Genomic DNA, 22187 nt, shown 5'->3' on the forward strand with positions numbered 1-22187 from the left:
GCCAACTTGAGTGTCCCTGTGGTGGTCAAGGGGTTTCTCATGCCCATCTGCCTGAGGCCAGTGGCAAGAGCAGGTTGCTTCTTGCTAGTCCAACTCACCGGTTTCCCTGGAGCCGTCGTGAGTTAGGAATGAGTCTCGGTGTGTGGTAGCCCCGAGCAGGATTTCCAGCTTTCTCCCCCTTCAGCCAAGGTTCTATCTTCCCTCAGTTGACTCTTGGTAGTTTCTGTCTGAAGATCTGTTAGGAGGACACCAGTCGTCTTGGTCCCTCAGTGGGAGCTGTTACACCTGGCTGCATCTAATTGGCCATCTTGCCCTCCTCTATGTTATATCTTTTTATTCTGTCTAACTGAAACAAAATTAATAGCTTGCAAAAAGTTATATAATTAAATGAGTTTTTTTGTGATTAACTCAAGTTTTTCAAATTAAATGTATTTTTAGAGTAGTTTTATGGAAAAAATATGAACAAAATAGTTATCGTATATCCCATACCCAGTTTCTCCTATCATTCACATCTTGCATTAGTATGGTACATTTGTTACAATTAGTGAACCATACTGGCCATTGTTATTAACTAAAGTCCATACTTTACTCATATTTCCTTAGTTTTCATATAATGTCCTTTTTCTGTTCTAAGATCCCATCCAGGACACCATATTATATTTACTCTTCACGTCTCCATAGGCTGTGACAGTTGCTTAGAATTTATTAGTTTTTGATGACCTTGATGATTTTGAGTATTTCTAGCTAGGTATTTTGTAGAGTGATCCTGAATTGGAATTTGTTTGACGTTTTTCTCTTGATTTGAATGGGATTATGGATTTTGAGGAGAAAGACCACAAAGTTAAAGTCCTACTTCTATTTCTTCAAATCTTATCAGGGGAACATGATATGAATTTGAGTACCTGGCAGGTATTTTTGTAACATTTTTCATTATAAAGTTAAACCTCCCTTTTCACACCATATGCAGAAACTCACTATGTGCAGCCTATACTTAAGGAATGAAGAATTGTGCCTCATGGGCTTGAAGGTTGACTGTCTACACAAATTGTTTCGAATTCTTCTCTATGGGAGATTTGTCTCTTCTCCCCATTTATTTATTCATTCAACCTTTCATAGACAGATTCATGGACATTTATTTCATATTTTGGGTTACGATCCAATACTACATTATTCATTTTGTTGTTCTAATTGTTCCAGTTTAAATGGGACATCTTAAGTTAGACAATTAAGTTGAAAGAAAATAAAAGAAGTAAAAGTAAAACCAAGACATAGGTCAGCAAATAAAATAGATTTTACTTTCAATAATACTTTATTCTTACAATTCATTTTATGCATTCATTTCATGATTGCTGACCTGATTGTACATAGAAAATCTGCTATATTAAGAAACCTAAAATGCATTTGATTTCTTTCTCCACTCTAAAGTAATGGATACTTATTTAACAAATTCAACAATGTAGTAAAGTAGAAGAAAGCAAATAATCACTCATAGTCCAACTGCCCAGAGTCAACCACTATTGTAATTTTGCTATATTATCTGCCATTTTTTCTAGTCATCGGTTTTATTTCTGTTCTGTCATGTTCTGAATATTTTAATTATTCAAAATTATATTTTATAATTTTCATAATTTTGTAAAGATATTTTACCAAAAGTTAACAAATTCAATAATTTGTATCACGATAAATTTATGACACACTAAACAATAAGCATTTGCCATGGAATATCGCAGTGAATGAAAGCTACATGGTATAATTAACCATGCTCCTGCTTTGGATATTGTCTTTTGCTATTCTCCATAACCCCACACAATAGCCAGTAGCACTCAAGTAGGATTTCTGCCAGAAATATTATTTTCATCCCTTCTACTTAACATTGCAAAATAGAGCAACATCAGAAAAAGTCAACTAAACAGAGGCTTAAACAAAGCTGAGAGTTTTGTAATATTTGGGAAAAATATGTAAGTTTCACTCAAAACAAGATGATCTCAAACTCATAAACAAGACAACCAATAGATACCAGCCCTCAGCTGACAGAGATGTTAGAATTCTCTAACACACATTTTAGAGACATCATAAAATTTCTTCAAAAAGCAATCATAAACATGCTCGAAACAAATTACAAATTTGTTTAAGATTGTAGCAAAGAAGAAAGTCTTAGCAAATAAACTATACAAAGAAGAACCAAACGAAAATCTTTGAAAACATAACAACAGATTTTTAAATAATCCAGAAATCAAAAAGAAAAAATCTCAAAAAACCCCAATAAATATGGAACAGAATAAAAACAAAACTATAATGAATCAAAATTTGTGAGACATAGCTAAAGCAGTGCTGAGAGGGAAATGTATAGCTCTAGATGCATACACTAGAAAAGAAGCAAAGTCTTAAATCAGTAATGTAAGCTTGCAATTTCAAGGACCTAAATAGAAGAAAAAAATGAATCCATATTAAACAAGAGGAAGAAAATAACAAAGAAAAACAAATTAATGAAATTAAAAACTGAAAGTGATAGTGAAAATCAGTGAAACAAAGCACTGGTTCTTTGAAAACATCAATAAAATCAACAAACCTGTACAAAATTTACAAAGAAAAAATATAAAAGACATAAATTACCAATAATATCTGATAGCAAACAGAACCATCATTACAAACCTGTGGACATGAAAAGGTGATAATGTATGAACAACTTTACACACATAAATTTGGCTACTTAGTGGAAATGGACCTTTTTTTTCTTCAAAAACACAAACTATCACGACTCATTCAATGTGAAATAGATAATTTAAATAGTCTTATAACTATTAGTATTGAATTTGTAATTTTATAAACTCTTTCAAAGGAAATCTATAGCATCAGATACTTCCACCAGAGAATCCTATCATATGATTAAAGAAGAATCAACACAATTCTACACAATTGCTCCCATAAACTAGAATAGATAGCACTTCTTAATTATTATTACCCTGATAACAAAACCATACAAAGAAATACAAAAAAGTTACAGACCAATATTCCTCATGAATACATATATAAAAATTCTTATGAAACTATGGCAAATAGAGTTCTGCAATATACAAAAAAGAATTATACATCATGACCACTTGGAGTTTAGCCCATCTACACACTACAGGTTCAATATTCAAACATCAAGCAATGTGATTCGCCATAAATTAAGAGTGTAAAAATGAAAACATATGATTACTATCAATTGGTGCCGAAAAATTATTTGACAAAATTCAGCATATTCACTCTGCAAAATAGAAAGAGAGATAAGCTACCTTTACTTGTTTGAGCATCTATGCAAAATTTACAACCAATATTACACTTAATGGTAAAAGATGGAATGCTTTTTCCTTAAGTTAGGGAACAAAGTTAGATTTTCACATCTCATCACTCTTATTCAACAAGCTGCTGAAGTTCTAGCCAATGTGATGAGGCAAGAAAAGAAACTAAGAGGCATAGAATTCAACAGAAAGAAATGAAACTATTCTTATTTGCAGTGGACTTGACTGTCTATATAAAAATGAAGAGCATATTGATGGTTGTCATGAGTTAAGAAGGCTGTGGCAGGGGTAGGATGCAGCTATCAAAGAGTAATATGAGAGATCCTTGTGGAGATGAAGTGTTCTGTATTTTGACTACATCAACATCTGTGTCCTCATTGTGATATTGTACTAAAGTTTTGCGAGATGTTACCACTGAAAAAATGAATAAAGGTTACATGGGATTTCTTTATATTATTTTCTGCAACTGCATGTAGATCTACCATTATCTCAAAATTAAAGGTACAGTTCTGTAACCACCACCGGAACCAGGATATAGACTAGTCCCCTCACTCCCAAAATTTCCTCATGCCACTTTGCTGTCAGTTCCTCCCTTTATTTGCAGTCCTTGGCAACCACTGTTTCCTGTTTCTATATTTTTGCCCAATTCAAAATATTCTATAAACTGAATTATGTAGTATGTTGCATTTTAATTATGACCTTTTAAACTTAGCATCTCTTCCTCTCTCACTTTCTGTTCCCATTCACCTTCTCAGCTTGCAGCCCCATTCAGACATGTAATTTATCCTTCCCTTGTTCAGATCCTATACAAGCAGTGGCCTCATAGGTTTTTTTAAGGCTTCTATACAACACACTTTGATTTGAAAAAGTAAATGAGCACATTTGCAAAGTTCATTAAAGTAATGCTCAGATATACCTTGCTGTATATTGCGCAGATGATAATAAATTGGACTTTAATAATTTGTATTCTTTAAGAATCCCCAAAATACTTACTATGATTTCCCATCATGCTAAATACATTGCTGACTTCATTCCTTGAAAATTCATCCATGATACAATGTTTGCCTTTTATGAGTAGATAAAGAACATTATTTTATATTAAACAGCTACTACATCATACTTGCAGAGTTAGATTTCTTAGAAATGATTATTCTTGTCTACCATTTTTGAGAACACATTGTACTTCTTTATACACCAAGTGTGTTTTTCTACTTCATCTATCTAGTTGGTTGAACAATGTGGAACTTTACAGTCTAAGTTCTTAGTCAGAATGTTCCAAAAATCTATTTTCAAAAATGTGATTTTAATCAAGAGCAGAGTGTAAATTGATCTCCAAGTACGTCTAATGAACTTATCAAAATTTCATAAGATTTAGTTTCTAACTTGGTATTTTGAGCATTCAGCGCTACCTTCAACAAAATGCTAGGGCTTATTCACCAGCAGATGAAGTTCTCAACACTTTGATGTATAAAATATTCTTGCTTGTCATTGATCTAAATGTCTCTTTAAGTCATCTTCCGAATACTCAAATGTATTCAATTTACCTTGCAGGTATTTATTAAACATCAAAATCATTGCTAAATATGAAGAAGGCCTGGAGAAATAGAAATAAAAGACTCATTGTCTCTCTTCAAGGAACTCAGCCTAGTAGAGAAGATAAACAATTAAATAAATGATTTACTATATTTTGGGTGGCAGATGTTTCCAAGGGGCTCTCAAATAGCACAAAGGAGGCATATGTTAGATATTCTAGCTGCCAGATATTTTAGATCTGATACCCTTGCATGGGGATGTAACTAATAATAAATACCGAGAAAAATTACTTCATGTAATAAAGGAGAATGTGAGCAAAAGTTTGGGATTTTAAATGCTGGAATATAATGTTGAGAGGACAGAGGGAACCTGATAAACAGGAGAGATGCTACTTGAGAGACAGATAGGATTTGAATGGTACATTGAGGTCCTGGGTGCATTTGATGAATGTGATTTTGATTTGACTATAAATTTCATAGCAGTGTGAAATTTCTGCATCAGATCTAAGCACCCAGAAGAAAGCTGGTTAGAAAGAAAGTAATGATTGAATTTGTATGTTAATTATTGGCTAGCTGGCCAGTTATCTAATTAGGAAGAAAAGTTGTAAGTCCCACTGCATGCACTCAGTCTCAGAAGGTGAAAGCAACCAGGTTTGTTTTATTTGATGCTTCGTCTTTTTAATAAAATTATTCTTGTGAGACTGTCAATTGCATTTTTTTTTTGAGAAAAACGCTGTCCACAGTATTTGTATCACTAAGGATAATGCACAGATCTCTGGTTAAATGTAGAAAAAGTCAACTTCCATCCAATTTCTGGAAATCATCACAACTCTCAATAACCTGGAGCACAAGTGTTTGAAATAAAGTAGAACTAATTTAGGCTTCCCCTTGGGAACTAAAAGTGGACAAGAGAAAAAGGCAGAAGCAGAGTGTAGAAAGCAGAAAACCTAAACTCAGTAACAGGAAAAATACATGGAAAAATGAATGACATAGGATAGAGATTACTATCTACCACAAATGTCATAGTTGACTATAAAGAACATCCTATTGGAAAACTTGATTGAAATTATTCTTTGATACAGTTTACGTACATGGTTTTGTTTTGTGCTATTTTTCTGGAATCCACGGAAACAAAATATATGAGTAGTAAAGAAAATGTGGAGGGTTAGAATTCTGTTTATCAACATATGACAGAACTGAGCATACATTAGTGCCACCTGTGATCAACAACAAAAAAATTCTACTCTCGCTGAACATGTTTGATATGGAGAATACAAGCATAAATGGAATTTAAAGACTAGTGGATAGTTTTTGGTAGATGGTCATTAGTTTATAAATCCTTACCTAATGTGAGAAACTGCAAACTTTGTGGCTCCCAGTATAATTAGAAAACTCCTTCCTCCTTAATAGACTGGCTGTAAGAAAACTGATAGTATGTACTGAATAGGTAATTTTAATTTTCAAACTATCAGAATATAACAAAAATGTTAATAAAAATAACCCAGTGCTTAATGATTCAAAAGACCCTCCCATCTTAGATGTTTCATGTTTATTATCAGTGATATCAGTTAATATTATACTGGAAAACTGCAGAAGAATTAACCCATAGAGGGTTAATTGAGAGGATATCAGTTAAACAACATTTTATTACAAAATATGTTAGTTGCCATGTTGAAGGTATAAAGCAACTTCAAGAATCAAATCATACACATGCCTACCATGAACACTGAAATCACTGCATGCCTCCAATATACAATATAATAACATACCTGCTCCAGATGATTAAAAGCAACTTGGTCTCCTCATCTTGGTGCTAGACTTCTTATTGATAAGGAGTGCTCCTTATTTATCCTTATAACCCTAGTGCATAGCACTGAACTTCAAATGTAAGTTCTTAATTAGTCTTTTGTCCAAACTAATTAACAAAATCAAAGAAACAAAGTATGTACATTTGAAAATGATATTGTCCTATCCAATGGAAATTGTTGACTAGGTCACACAATAATGCAAAATGTCCTATAAATTTTTGTCCTCGGTGATATTATTAAGAAACAAATGTCAGCATGGAACAAGGCTGATGTTACTTTTTATGCAGCTGACAGGTGGTATATTGAGAATCTAAACCACAAAATTCTAATTAACCCTGTATCTAGTCTAGGACTCAAGGTAAGTAAAACCTCTGGGGTTGCATTCTGTACATGAGTGCTACCGGCAAAACCTCCATCTGGGAAGCCTGTGGTAAAATACTCCATCCAAAAGCATAATGAAATCTAAAGGTATCTATGAGTATTCTATTCCTAATGCCTCTACAGTTTTACTTTAAATTCATGTGCTTTGATGTTTCCCAGGAGATCCAACTAAAACATAAAGAGAAAAATAAAATTGAAATGTTTCCAAAGAAACATTTGTTTCTTAAAACATGCAAACTCCATAGAATAATGTAGGTATATGTAAAGTATCATTAGAGAAGGGCAGAGGTTCTCAGAATTTATTAGACATGGGTGGGAAGGGGCTTGTCATTATTTTTGCAGCTGTATAGTGGGTTTCAAATTCAGTTCTAAATATATTTTAATAATTAGTAATTTAGCAAAAATTTAGGGAGGCAAATGAAAGGATAACTACTGTTAAGATTGCAGAAAAATGTGGGAGTTTAATTTTGAGCAACTTAAATTTTGGAGCCATTTATTAATGTTAATAATAATTACAATTATGACAACAATTTAAGAATTTTATAGCTTGGAAAACTAACTGCTCTAGAGTGCTGACAAATCCATCTCATTTAATTTTTTAAAAAATTTTTGTGAGTACAGAGTAGATGTATATATTTATGAGGTACATGAGATATTTGGATACAGGCATACAATGTATGACAATTTCATCAAGGTAAATGGGGTATCCATCCCCTCAAGCATTTGTTTTCTTTGTGTTACAAACAATCCGGTTGTTTACTTTTAGTTTTTAAATATACAATAAATTATCATTTACTGTAATCACCCTGTTGTGCTATCAAAGTCTAGATCTTATTCATTCTATCCAATGATATTTTTATACCCATTAACCATCCCTATTCCACCCACTCCATAACCCTTCCCAGCCTCTGGTAACCATCATTCCACTCTCTATGTCCATGAGTTCAGTTGTTTTAATTTTTAGCTCCCACAATAAGTGAGAACAGGCAAAGTCTGTTTTGCTATGCGTGCTTATTTCACTCAACATAATAATCTCCCATTCCACCCAAGTTGTTGCAAACAGGATCTTATTCTTTTTGATGGCTGAATAGTACACTTCATTGTGAATATGCACCACATTATCTTTATCTATTCTTCTGCTGATGGACACTTAGGTGGCTTCCAAATTTTGACTATTGTGAATAATGGTTGCTACAATAAACATGGGAGAGCAGTTATCTCCTCTATATACCGAGTTTCTTTCTTTTGGATATATACCCAGCAGTAGGATTTCTGGATGATATAGTAGGTCCAGTTTTAGTTTGTTGAGGAATCTCCAAACTGTTATCCACAGTGGTTATGCTAATTTACATTCTCACCAACGGTGTACAAGAGTTCCCTATTCTCCACATCCTCACCAGCATTTGTTATTGCCTGTCTTGAATAACATCCCTTTTAGGTGAGGTGAGATAATATCTCGTGGTAGTTTTGATTTGCATTTATCTGATTATCAATGATGTTGATCATCTTTTTATATACTTGTTTGCCATTTGTATGTCTGCTTTTCAGAAATGTCTATTCAGCTATTCTGCTCATTTTTAAATGAATTATTAGATATTTTCCTGTTGAGGTATTTGAGCTCCTTTTGTATTCTGGTTATTAATCCCTTGTCAGAAGAAAGGTTTGAAGACTTTCCCCCATTCTGTGAATTTTCTCTTCACTTTGTTGATTGTATTCTTTGCTCTGCAGAAGATTTTTAACTTGATGTGATCTCATTTGTCCATTTTTGTTTTGATTGTGCTATGCTTGTGGGGTTTTACTCAAGAAGTCTTTGCCCCCATACCAACGTCCTGGAGAGTTTCCCCAATGTTGTTTTTAATAGTTTCAGTTTGATGTCTTAGGTGTAAGTCTTTAATCCATTTTGATTTGATTGTTTTATATGATGAGAGACAGGGGTCCAGTTTCACTCTTCTGCATATTGATATCCAGTTTTCCTAGCACCATTTATTGAAGTGACTGTTCTTCCTGCAATGTACATTCTTGACACCTTTGTTGACAATGAGTTCGCTGTAGATGTATGGACTTGTTTATGGGTTCTCCATTCTGTTCCATTGGTCTAGGTGTCTGTTTTTATGGCACTACCAAACTGTTTTGGTTACTATTGGCTTCGTAGTATAATTTGAAGTTAGGTAATGTGATTCCTCAGGTTTTGTTCTTTTTGCTCAGGATACCTTTGGCTATTCTGCATCTTTTGTGTTTCCATATAAATTTTAGGATTTTTTTTTCTATTTCTGTGAAAAATGTCATTGATAATTTGATAAGGACTGTATTGACTCTGTAGATTCCTTTTGGACATTTTAACAATATTGATTCTTCTAATCCATGAACACAGAATATCTCATTTTTTGGTGTCCCCTTCAATTTATTTTATCATTGTTTTATAGTTTTTATTGTAGAGATCTTTCACTAATTTAGTTAATTCCTAGGTATTTAATTTTGTTTGTAGCTATTGTAAATGGGATTATTTTCATGATCTCTTTTTCAGATTGTTTGCTATTGGCATGTAGAAATGCTACTGATTTTTATATGTTGATTTTGTATTCTGCAACTTTACTGAATTTGTTTATATGTTCTAATCTTTTTTGGTGGAGTCTTTAGGTTTTTCCAAATGTAAGATCCTATCATCATCTGCAAATAAGGGCAATTTGACTTCTTCCTTTCCAATGTAGATTCAATTTGTTTCTCTCTCTTATCTGATTGCACTAGCTGGGACTACCAAAATCTATCTCATTTGATTCTCCTAAAGTACTCATGTAGTAAGCTAATAAAACCTTACACTTACCATCTTACACAACTTGGAAAGAGAGGTGTAGAGGTTGCAGAGCTAGAGCCCTGCAATATACGAGCAGTTTGTTAACAATTGCCTGGAAAAATCCTTTGACACTTCTCTATATTCTCAAGGTAGGAAGGCAAAACATTAACATTGCATCTTCACTTATAAGAGGGAGAAAACATTTTTTTAGTTGGTTTTTATCTCTATATTGAAAAGCCTCTGGATCCACTGCTTTTTTCCCACAACTTTTTTCATGAATCTTTATGTTTTCTTTCTTATTCTTCCTTTTACCAGGTTTTTATTCCTTCCTTATTAATTAAAAAATATTCTTGAGTACCTAGTATGGGCTAGGCACAGTTCTAGAAGTAAATGTAATATTTTTGGAGTTTCTGTTCTAATAAAATTACAGTTCGCATTGAAAATTTATATTTTCTTTGCCCTCTGCATCAAAGCCCTAAACATATTATATTTTTATAACAAATAGGAAAACATATTCTATTTATACTTTTATATAAAATATGTTTTAAATGTTTGTTATAACTTTGTGTGTCCATGTATTTCAGTATGCCTACACATGGAAATTAATAACAATATTTTGGCCATTACTTTTCTCCAATTACCTAAAAATAATGTTTTGCAATAAAAAATAAAATATGTAACATTTTCTCTAAAATTTCCATTAGCAATAACGTTATTAACAATATTTAGTATTAACAATTACATATCTTATTGTATCTTATTATTAACAAAAATAAAGATATAAAATTATACCTTTAAAAATGTACATCACCTGGGTTTGATGGCTCAGGTCTGTATCCTTAGGCTTTGGGAGGCTAGGGTGGAGGATCACTTGAGGACAAGAATTCACGATCAGCCTGGGCAACATAGCAAAATCCCATCCTTACATGAAAAATAATTTAAAGATTACCTGGATGAGGTGGCTCTCACCTGTGGTCCTAGTCACTCAGGAAGCTGAGGCCAGAGGATTGCTTAGGCCCAGGAGTTTGAGGTTACAGTGAGCAACTATTGCTCCACTGCACTGCAGCCCGAGTGAAGAGTGAGACTCTGTCTCTAAAAAGAAAAAATAATAGTAAATTAAAATGGATGTCATATATTCAGCAAGAAAACATAGGAAATGAAGAGATATAATAAATCACTGTAGAAGGAGAAAAGTGTGTTCTGTGAAACTTTACTCTCTCTCCCTCTGTGTGTCCCTGTCTCTCTGTATGTCTGCATGTGTTTGTATTATACACTGAGATGTGTGCATGAATTTGTATTTATATATACACATGTACTTATATACATGTGTATACATATATAATACATACACCTATACAACATATATATCATCTACATTATATATACACAAATATATACATATTCTATATAGAACATTAAATGACTAGAGGACTTTCTATTTCTATATCAGCACAGCTAACTCGACTATTCAGAGCCTGGATATTTTATTTTAGGGCTCGTTTTTTTCTCATCCTTTTTCTTATTATTGTCGGGCTTTGTGTTTCTTCTCCAATCAGTGACATTTGCACAGAGTAAAGAAGGAGAAAGAAAAAGGTGACTTTAAGATAAATCTATTTTTCTACTTCTGAATAAAGTTTTAAAAGCAGAAAAGTTGAAAATTGGAGACTAGCGCTGAAGTTTTATCTGTGGTTGGCTTTTATCTGTGGGTGGCCTTTATCTGATCTCTAGTAGTTCCTCCCTTCTGTGGATTATAAAAATGAAGCCTCTATACAAAGAGTTTTGGGTACCGCTCGTCTTACCACTTCATTCATTGGTCTAAAACTTCAGCCTTAGGAACTTGGAAGTATGTTTTAAGATTATCCAATAATAGGTTGAGATATAGGACCACTTTTTTTGTTCATTAGATTAAAGAAGCTACAGTAAACATATCTAGCCCTGAGGGGTGGGTTATACGTAAAGTAGGTGGTGGTGATTATCTAAATTCATTGCTATGAAACTGTGAAGCTCCTGAAGGCATAATCTTTTCCTAAGGAATAACGAGTTTAAAATTCTTATAAACATCACTACCCTATTGCTGAGAGATTTGGTTACAAGTTTTTTTTTTCTTTTTTAGAATTTTAACTCTTCAGAGAGTAACTAGGTCTTTAGTAACGTGTTTTTGTATGCAGGAACTTGCAATCCTATGACTTTTCTAAATTTATCTCCATATTGACACTCCAAGAAGTTTTATGAAAGGTCCAGTGGTTACTATAGGAATACAAATCTCTCTCGCTGAGACTCTATGAGTGGGCTTTATCATTTTCTAGAAAATAACAAGATATTAATTTGGATTTAATTGGTTCAAGTAAGGTAGTAAAAGAATTGTCACATGTATACATTATTTTTTATTTTAAAAAAATATTTATTTATTTATTACTGTTGATTTGTTTGAATCAGCATCCAAACAAGGTCTACACATGACCTCAGTCAACCTACTTTTTACACTTCTTTTCATCTTTTATTTTCTTGTAATTTATTTGCAGAGGCAAATGGGCGGTTTCCTGCCCAGGGTTTCCCACGGTCTAGATTCACTGATTGCCTGCATTTAAGGGGGAAAATATAGAACATATTTCTCTGACCTGTGTATTTACTGTCCACTAGTAATTAGAACTAGTTGCTTTATTTAATTCAAGTTTATTTTTCTTTTTTTTTTTTTTTACCTTTTTGGCAGCACTCCTTCAGAGGTAAAGGTATATGCTTATCTCAGGAGGCGTTGAATGTCTGACTATCTCTTATTTTACATCATCATCATTGGTCATTATCATCATTGCTTGAATTGATTATTTCATTATGGGTTTTTAAAATACAAATATTTTGTGACTTTTTAATCAATAACATTTCTCACTGGTGTACGTAGTAGGACTGCGCATGAAGCATCTGCTAAATTTAATTATATAGGAAGAAAATTTAAACCATTTCATGCCACAAACTATTTGACCACTGGAATGCTGTGAAAAAATATCTTTGGACTTGCGCAGAAATAGGCCAGCTTAAATGATGTTTGAGTGAAAGACAGCTCCGTAATACGGGTAGAAAAATCCTGACTTGCAGATTTTGATGGAAAAATGACGTAATGCACAATCAGCATTTTCTAGACCTTCCCAGTGCCCAAATTGTATGAGTTATTCATCTATTAAATCAGTAAATATTTAGAACTACTCTTATCCAAGTATTGAAGCTGCAACAATGATCTGATCAAGATAGATAAATATGATCTGATCAACATAGATAAATCCCCAGCCCTCATAAAGCTTGCTTACATTTGATAGGAGAGAATGATATAATTTCATAATTTATGTAGTGACAAGCATAGTAAAGAATAATAAAAATTGAGAAGAGAAAATGTTACTTTAGGTCAGGATGTGAGGGGAGAACTCTCTGAGAATATAATGTTTAACAACAAGACTAAATTATGTAAAAAAAATAATATCTGGGGAAAAAGTGTAAGGTGAAATCAAACATAAAATCTCTAACGCAGGAAGACATTTGTCCTATCCTTGGACTTGTTTGGAACCTGAGAAAATGGATTGCTGATAATGTCATTTGAGATGGTAAAAATTATAAGAACAACATGATTGAAAATGGGGGAGGGAGTCCTAGAGTTAAGTTTGGGAAATGCTGAGTTTGAGATACCTCTTTGACACTCAAGTAGAAATGTCAAGTTGGTAATTGATATAAGTGAATCCGGAACTCAGGAAGATATACATTTAGGGCAAAGAAGAAGAGATTGAAGAGCTGTTAGTCAAAAGATCACTGTCAAATTTCAGAGATGAGGAAGGAAGACAGGATGTCTGTATCTATAAAACCAATTGTATTTTATAAGTTGGACCAAGTGTAATACTGCCAAACATTCCTAATAAAAAGTGCACTTATTCTTATTTCTTTCCTTAAGTATTACTTGTTTCTATATTTCCTTATGCAGAACTCTACTCCCTGGTGGGGCACCCTGTTATATTTTGAATTATTTTCTTGCCAAATGATATTCTAGATTTCCCTGTTGTCAACAGCTAATTCATGGCTGTGTCACTTAAAGTGTGTCCTGTGGAACAACAATTTCTTCCAGGAAATTAGAGGTTCTGTGGTTAAATTTGCTCAGAAACACTATTTACGTTACCAGTATTTGGAACATCCCAGCATCTAATAGAATATTAATAAAAGACATCTCAGAAGCCCATCAAGTTTTGTCCACAAAATTATTTTTACAGAAAACACCTATTAACCTCCAATGGAACTGGTACCTAAAAAACAGTCTTCAGGAAATGCCATGGATGGATCGATGACTCTAACAGCCACACGTCTCAATCAGAAGTTCTATGAGCAGGTCCCTCTCATTCTGATGTTTTAATTGACTGATGCCCATTGATTCGAGGAGGTGTAATAAGAATATTGCTAACAGAAGAACCAAAATGCTGAGGGCATTTGCATGAATCACACCTGCTCCATAAAGCCTTCACTGAGTACTCTGTCCTCATTAGTTTTTCTCATTTCTAAACTCCCATAATATTCATAGCTCCCATAATGCTCAAATATCCAATCGCTCAATATTCAATATTTAATTGTACACAGGCTTGTATTTCTGGCTCATGGCTTCCATCCTCACAGCTAATCATTCTTCACTTCTACATGCATGGTCCGTATGTCTCAGTCAAAACAAACTCTGAGTCCTCAAGCCTGCCCAGTGTTTGTTCAGTTTTATGCTTTTGAAAAAGTTGTTTGGGATCTTCTATCCTCTTCCCATCTTGGCCAATTATTATTGGTCTTCAAAGTCTCAGTCAAATATAACTTCTGCTGCAAAACTACCCCTGTCCTTTAAGTTTTCATGATGTTTTGTATAAATAGTCACACTGTCACACTTCACACACTATTCTTTGCTATTAGTGTTAGCTTCTGAGACTATGTCTCACTAATTGATAGAAAGGGCAGAAGTGTGTCTTATTCAATTGTGCATCTATTTTGAGAGACTTCCTGGGAGACTCAATTCCCCAGGAAAAATAGAGAGAGAGAAAAAGAAAGCACATTTTTTAATACATTTATCTGTGGATGGACACTTAGGTTGTTTCTATATCTTGGTTAATGTGAGTAATACTGCAATATGCATTGAAGTGCAGGAATGTCTTCAAGATTCTATTTTTATTTCTTTTGGATATATGCCCACCAGTGGGATTGCTGGATCATATGGTAGCTTTATTTTTTTATTTTTGAGAAACATCCATATTATTTTCCACAATGGCTGGACAAATTTACATTCCTACTAACTGTATACAAGCGTTTTCCTTTTTCCACACCCTCCCCAACTCTTGCTATTTCTTGTGTTTTTGATAATAGCCAATCTAAAAGGCATGAAGTGATCTCTCATTGTGGTTTTGATTCGCATTTCCCTGATTTGGCTGCTCCCTGTTTGCAAAACCAAAAAACAAGGACAAGGAGTGGCAAGAAATTGACTTTATTTACCAAAAATAGCGGTGGGAAAATGTAACCACCCAATGGATTCACCTTGCCTGCTGCCTAGACAGAGCCAGTTTATCAAGACAGGGGACTTGCAGCAGAGAAACAGTAATCCATGCAGAGCTGGCTGTACAGGAGATTGGAGTTTTATTATTACTCAAATCAGTCTCCTGAGCATTCGGGGATCAGAGTTTTTAAGGCTATTTTGGTGGTGGTGGGGCAGAGGGGAAGGCCAGTGAGTCCAGAGTGTTGATTGGTTGGGTCAGAGATGAAATCTGGGAAGTTGAAGCTGTCCTCTTGTGCTGAGTCAGTTTCTGGGTGGGCGCCACAAGATCAGATGAGCCAGCTGATCAATCTGGGTGGTACCAGCTGATCCATCAAGTACAGGGTCTGCAAAATATCTCAGGCGTTGAGTGTACGAGCAGTTTAAAAGGGATTAGGATCTTGTAGTCACCAGCTGCATGACTCCTAAACCATAATTTCTAATCTTTTGGCTAATTTGTTAGTCCTACAAAGGCAGTCTAGTCCCCCATCAAGAAGGAGGTTTGTTGTTGGAAAGGACCGTTACATGGTCTTTGTTTTAAACTATAAACTATAAACCAGGTTTCTTCCAAAGTTAGTCAGCCTATGCCCAGAATGGAACAAGGACAGCTTAAAAGTTAGAAGCAAGATGGAGTCGGTTAAGTTAGACCTCTTCTACTGTCTCAGTCATAATTTTGGAAAGGTGGTTTCAAAAGTGATCTAGGCTTCCTTCCTTAGAAGAACCATTTCAAATTTTTGGGCAGAATGTGATGGCTTTCAGAGGGAAGTTTGGTATTTTGAGCATGCAGGAAAGGCACTGATGTTTTGTCTTGAGTTATTGTCTCATCTGGTGAATGAGCTGGCACCATTTTAAGCGTATCTAGATTATACATTAACTGTAGCCTCGAGATAATCTCCTGGTGGCTGAAAATTCCACAGGCACCTGGATTGTCTCAAGATTCAGTCGCTGAAACTTGTAAGCAAACATATAATTAGATAAGCTACCAGTGCAAGGGAGTGCCTGGTGGAAAGAAGGAGACCAAAAGTCACTATTTTACTATTAACAAAAAAAAGGCATCAAAAAAGGGAAGAAAGGAAAAAAGAACTAAGAAAACTCCTTAAAAATAGAGTACTCAGTTACAGGATCAAGAGAAAATGGGAGATATTGGTCAAAGGTATAAAATTTCAATTATAAGATTGATAAGTTCTTGGGATCTAATGCACACATACCAATGATAGCTAATAATACTCATGTGAAATTTGATGACAGTACCTTTTCAGTGTCCTTATCACACACACGCAATGATAGCTATGTGTGCTGATGGATGTTTTAAGTAATTTGATTATAGTAACTATTACACAATGTATACATATATCAAATCATCATGTTGTACACTTTGAATATGTGCTATTTTATTTGTCAATTAAATGTTTTAGAACAAACAAAAAAGAGAAACAATTGTCTTGGAAAAACGAAGCATGATCTATCAATACTTGATGACTTTGAGCAACAAATTCACATTTTTAACTAAAAAATGTGTGGGAGAGGGGCTTCAGTTTATTAATTTTAGCTCAAAATGCTATTTTAACATACAAGAAAAAAATAATTTCTTTATTCTTGATTAAACTGAATTTGATCTTCTACATAAGCCTTCCTACCCCAATCAGCAGAAAAAAAAAGAGACCGATACGTAATATGGATTCCTTTTAGTACAATTTAATAACTTAGTTTGTTTAATGGGAGTTTTCAGTCTCTTTCAGTGCCTAGCCTCTGAAATAGCCTTCCATGTCTCCCGGACTCTTTTCCCTGAAATGTAAATGTACAGTAAGTTAGGCTCCACATGCTTCAGGAAGTGGAAAGCAGGGGTTCCCAGAACTTGTAGTAATCCTTGGATTTCCAGAATAATGTGTCTTTCATATCACTATGATTACTGCATGCCTTACTGACATAGGCAAAGAAATCTGCAGCCAGCTTAACTCATAAACTGGTCTTGCTAGGCTTTGGTAACAGTTTTGGGTTGCTCCCTTGTTAACCTCACCTCAACTTAGCTTCAAGAGGTGCTTGCTCCTGGACCACCCTTTATCTTGTCTTCTGGCATGGCTGTCTGCCCATAACCTATGATGAGAGGTTATCTTACTCTTTTACCTGTATTCCTTTGCAGGAGACCCCTGGCTCTCAAATAAGCGTGTATGCTATGTGGAACTAAGAGTGGCCAGAAACACTAAGTCATTGCAACCTCCTCTGCTTGATTACACTGCCCAACATTATTGATAAGAGAGGACTGATTACGAGATGATCTTCTTCATGGCACAGTACTGGGGCACAGAAAATGATTTCCAAAATATGGCACTTCAGCATGCTGAGTGCTTTCAAAATTGAAAGGACTTGAAGTTATTGTTTGCAAAATTATGGCTGAAAGCGAAATATGACATAGTTGACTTCATCTTGCTTCTAACCTCCAAGCTGTCCTTGGTCATTCCTGGGTACAGGCCAAGCTAACTTTGGAAAGAAGTTAGTTTACAGCTTAATCTTAAAGCAAGGATTATAATGGCCCTTCCCGAAACTAAACTCCCCATGTAAAGCTAATAAGGGGCCACAAGGTTGCGATTAGAGAGAGGCCTGAATTCTAAGAAGTAAGCATAGTTAAATAATAACCCACTTTGTTCTGGAGATCACAAGATTTGTAACTTCCTGAATTACTCCTGTAGATAGCATCACTACTGTATAACCTAAGATTGGTCTTTTGATATATTTTTCAGACTTTTGCATTCTGGCAAGTGACTGACCACAGCCAGATGCATGACTCATGATTCAGCTGGTTCTGTGTGCCCCCTCCCAGAGGTGGACTCAAGCAAATGAAAACTGTTTTCTGCACAACATGATTGCATCTTCACCCAGTCAGCAGCACCTATTCTCTAGTTCCTTGCCTATCTGCTGTCCTTGAAAAACCTTAAGCTCCACGCCTTCAGAAAGAACCCCCTCACCTTCACAAGAGCAGCAGTTACAAGTTGATTTCTGTCTAGAAGGTACATTAATTTCCCCTGAAAATTATTTACTCCTACATACTCCTACAATTACCCCCTCCCCTTTTCCTCTCCTCCTTGAAGAAGTATTTAAACACTGACCTCATCTGGCCTCTTTCTTTTCTTTTCCTTTTCTTCCTTCTTCTCCTTCTCTTTCTTTCTTCTTCTTTCTTCTTCCTTCTTCCTTCTCTCTTCTCTCTTGTATCTTCTATCTTCTTCCTTCTTCCTTCTCTCTTCTCTCTTCTTTCTTCTTCTTGTTTTTCTTCTTCTTTGAGACAAGGTCTCATTATTTTGCCCAGGCTGGTCTCCAACTCCTGACCTCAAGCAATCCTTCTGCCTCAGTCTCCTGAGTCACTGGCTGGCCCTTTCTTTTAAGTTTTTATGTTTTGTGTGACTCCAGTGCACATATTTGCATGTAATTACTTTGTTATGCTTTCCTTTTTTTTTAACCTATCTTTTGTTATAAGGGTGCTAAATGTGATCCTTTGCCATGGGAGGAAAGTGATCACCCCCTTCCTGTCCCTATAGTAGTAAATTTCTTAATTCTCCATTCACATGATCTAAGTCAGCATTTCCTCTCTAGGTGAGGCATTTACCTGGATTTTTTACTCTTCTCCCTCTTTCCTTTCTTCTTCCAATACCTAGGGGCAAGGAAGAGTCTAGCTTTCTCCTTTTTCTTCTTTCCACTTAGCTTTCCTTGTGTATACTCCAGACTGACTGTTAATACACTTAAAGAAGAAAATTGAAAATAGAATTTAGAGTCTTCTCTCAAGAAAGTAGCCAGATTGAACATAATTTTCTTGCTGTAAAATTAAATTTTTGAGTGTAAGAGTCCGAATATTATGATTCCTAATTTTCTTTCTTCTTCCCAGAAGCCCAGAGATATAAGTAGTATCGGCCAACTGGGGTAAAAATCATGTACTCATAAAAGCTAAGAAAAAAAATCACATTAATAATTGTTGAAACATTTCTTTTCCTGTTTAAAAAGTGAATCTTCTCTCTAAGGAGAGATACTCTCTGGAAAAAGTTGCTTTGAGTTATTCTTCTTGAGCCTTAATATCTTTGACTTGCTCAGGACCTGTCACTTCTTCTTTCCTATTTCCCCTTTTTGGAATGGGAATGTCTGTCCTGTGTCTCTCCCGTGACTGTATTTTGAAATCATATAACTTGTTTGATGTCTCAGGCTTACAGCTAGAGAACAATTTGCCTCAGTATGAATGTACCTTCAGACTCTATGGGGACCATGGCCATTGATCCCTTAAAGGTTGGTTAACAGGAGAAAAGGAATACAAATGTATTTAGTATGTATACACAGGAGCCATTAGAACGAAAGTTCAGCTTCCCAATTATCAGGACTCTGAGCCCAAGCCTGCACGATATTCGTCCAGATGGCCTGAAGCAACTGAAGGATCACAAAAGAAGTGAAAATGGCCAGTTCTTGTCTTCACTGATGACATTACCTTGTGAAATTCCTTCTCCTGGCTCAGAGGCTACCCCACTGAGCACCTTGTGATCCCCATCCCTGCCCACCATAGAACAACCCGCTTTGACTGTAATTTTTCACTACCTACCCAAATCCTATAAACCGGCCCCACCCCTGTCTCCCTTTGCTGTCTCTCTTTTCGGACTCAGTCCACTTGCACCCTGGTGATTAAAAAGCTTTATTGCTCATACAAAGCCTGTTTGGTGGTCTCTTCACATGCACACGTATGACATTTGGTGCTGAAGACCTGGGACAGGAGGACTCCTTCAGGAGACAGGTTCCCTGTCCTCGCCCTCACTCTGTGAGGAGATGAGGAGATCCACCTATGACCTCGGGTCCTCAGACCAACCAGCCCAAGGAACATCTCACCAATTTCAAATTGGATAAGTGGTCTTTTCAATCTCTTCTCCAGCCTCTCTTGCTACGCTTCAATCTCCCTGTCCTTCCAATTCCAGTTCCTTTTCTTCTCTAGTAGAGACAAAGGAGATACATTTTATCTGTGGACCCAAAACTCCAGTGGCGGTCATGGACTCAGGAAGACAGTCTTCCATTGGTGTTTAATTACCGCGGGGATGCCTGCCTGATTATTCACCCACATTTCATTGGTGTCTGATCACCGCAGGGGTGCCTGCCTTGGTCATTCACCCACATTCTCTTGGTGGCAAGTCAAATGTGGGGACACTTGCTTTGGCTGCTCACCCACATTGCAGCCCAGGGCTGCTCACCACCCCCTTCTCCATGTCTCTACCTTTCTCTTTAAACTTACCTTCTTCACTGTGGGCAAACTTCCACCCTCCATTCCCCCTTCTTCTCCCTTAGCCTGTGTTCTCAAGAACTTAAAACCTCTTCAACTCATACCTGACCTAAAACCTAAACACCTTATTTTCTTCTGCAATACTGTTGGCCCCAATACAAACTCAACAGTAATTCCAAGCAGCCAGAGAGTGGAACTTTCAATTTCTCCATCCTACAAGATCTAGATAATTTTTGTCAAAAAATGGGCAAATGATCTGGGATGCCTGATGTCCAGGCATTCTTTTACACATTGGTCCCTCCCTAGTCTCTGCTCCCAATGTGGCTCATCCCAAATCTTTCTTCTTTCTCTCCTGTCTGTTCCTTCAGTCTCCACCACAGGCTCTGAGTCCTTTGAATCCCCCTTTTCTATGGACCCATCTGACCTCTACCCTCCTTCTTAGGCTGCTCCTTGCTAGGGTGAACCAGGTCCCAATTCTTCCTCAGCTTCTGCTCCCCCACCCTATGATCCTTCTGTCACCTCCCTTCCTCGCACCTGGTCTGACTTACAGTTTTGTTCCATGACTAGCCCTCCCCTACCTGCCCAAAAATTTCCTCTTCGAAAAGTGGATGGAGTTAAAGGCATAGTCAAGGTTAATGCTCCTTTTTCTTTATCCTACCTCTCCCAAATCAGTTAGCGTTTAGGCTCTTTTTCATCAAATATAAAAAACCAGCCCAGTTCATGGCCTGTTTGGCAACAACCCTTAGACACTTTAATACCCTAGACCCAGAAGGGCTGGAAGGCCGTCTTATTCTCAATATGCATTTTATTACCCAATCCACTCCTGACATTTACAAAGCTCCAAAAATTAGATTCCAGCCCTCAAACCCCACAACAGGACTTAATTAACCTCGTCTTCGAGGTATACAATAATAAAGAAGAGGCAGCCAAGTGGCAACCTATTTCTGAGTTGCAATTACTTGCCTCCTCTGTGAGAAAAACCCCAGCCACATCTCCAGCGCTCAAGAACTTCAAAACACCTAAACTGCAGCAGCCAGGCATTCCTCCAGGACCTCCTCCCCCAGGATCTGGCTTCAAGTGCTGGAAATCTGGCCACTGGGCCAAGGAATGCCCCCAGCCCAGGATTCCTCCTAAGCTGTGTCCCTTCTGTGTGGGACCCCACTGGAAATTGGACTGTCCAACTCGCCCAGCAGCCACTCCCAGAGCCTGTAGAACTCTGGCCCAAGACTCTCTGACTGACTCCTTCCCAGAACTTCTCGGCTTAGTGGCTGAAAACTGACGCTGCCCGATTGCCTCAGAAGCCTCCTGAACCATCACAGACACTTTGAGTAACTCTTACAGTGTGGGGTAAGTCCGCCCCCTTCTTAATCAATACGGAGGCTACTCACTCCACATTACCTTCTTTTCAATGGCCTGTTTCCTTTGCCTCCATAACTGTTGTGGGTACTGACAACCAGGCTTCTAAACCCCTTAAAACTCCCCAACTCTGGTGCCAACTTGGACAACATTCTTTTAAGCACTCGTTTTTAGTTATCCCCACCTGCCCAGCTCCTTTATTAGGTCAAGACATTTTAACTACATTATCTGCTTCCCTGACTATTCCTAGGCTACAGCCACACCTCACT

General features: G+C 36.3%; 1 long non-coding RNA gene across 1 annotated transcript in view; it reads right to left on the bottom strand.

Moving 5' to 3' along the window:
- Positions 1–10750: 10750 nt before the first annotated feature.
- Positions 10751–22187, bottom strand: part of LOC134756612 (uncharacterized) — a 511329-nt gene continuing 499892 nt past the window's right edge. The window contains exon 3 of the long non-coding RNA XR_010129497.1: positions 10751–10888. This is a non-coding gene — a long non-coding RNA (uncharacterized lncRNA). The remainder of the gene's footprint in view (positions 10889–22187) is intronic.

The sequence above is a fragment of the Gorilla gorilla genome, chromosome 11, assembly GCF_029281585.2.
Source record: "Gorilla gorilla gorilla isolate KB3781 chromosome 11, NHGRI_mGorGor1-v2.1_pri, whole genome shotgun sequence".
Lineage (NCBI taxonomy): Eukaryota > Metazoa > Chordata > Mammalia > Primates > Hominidae > Gorilla > Gorilla gorilla.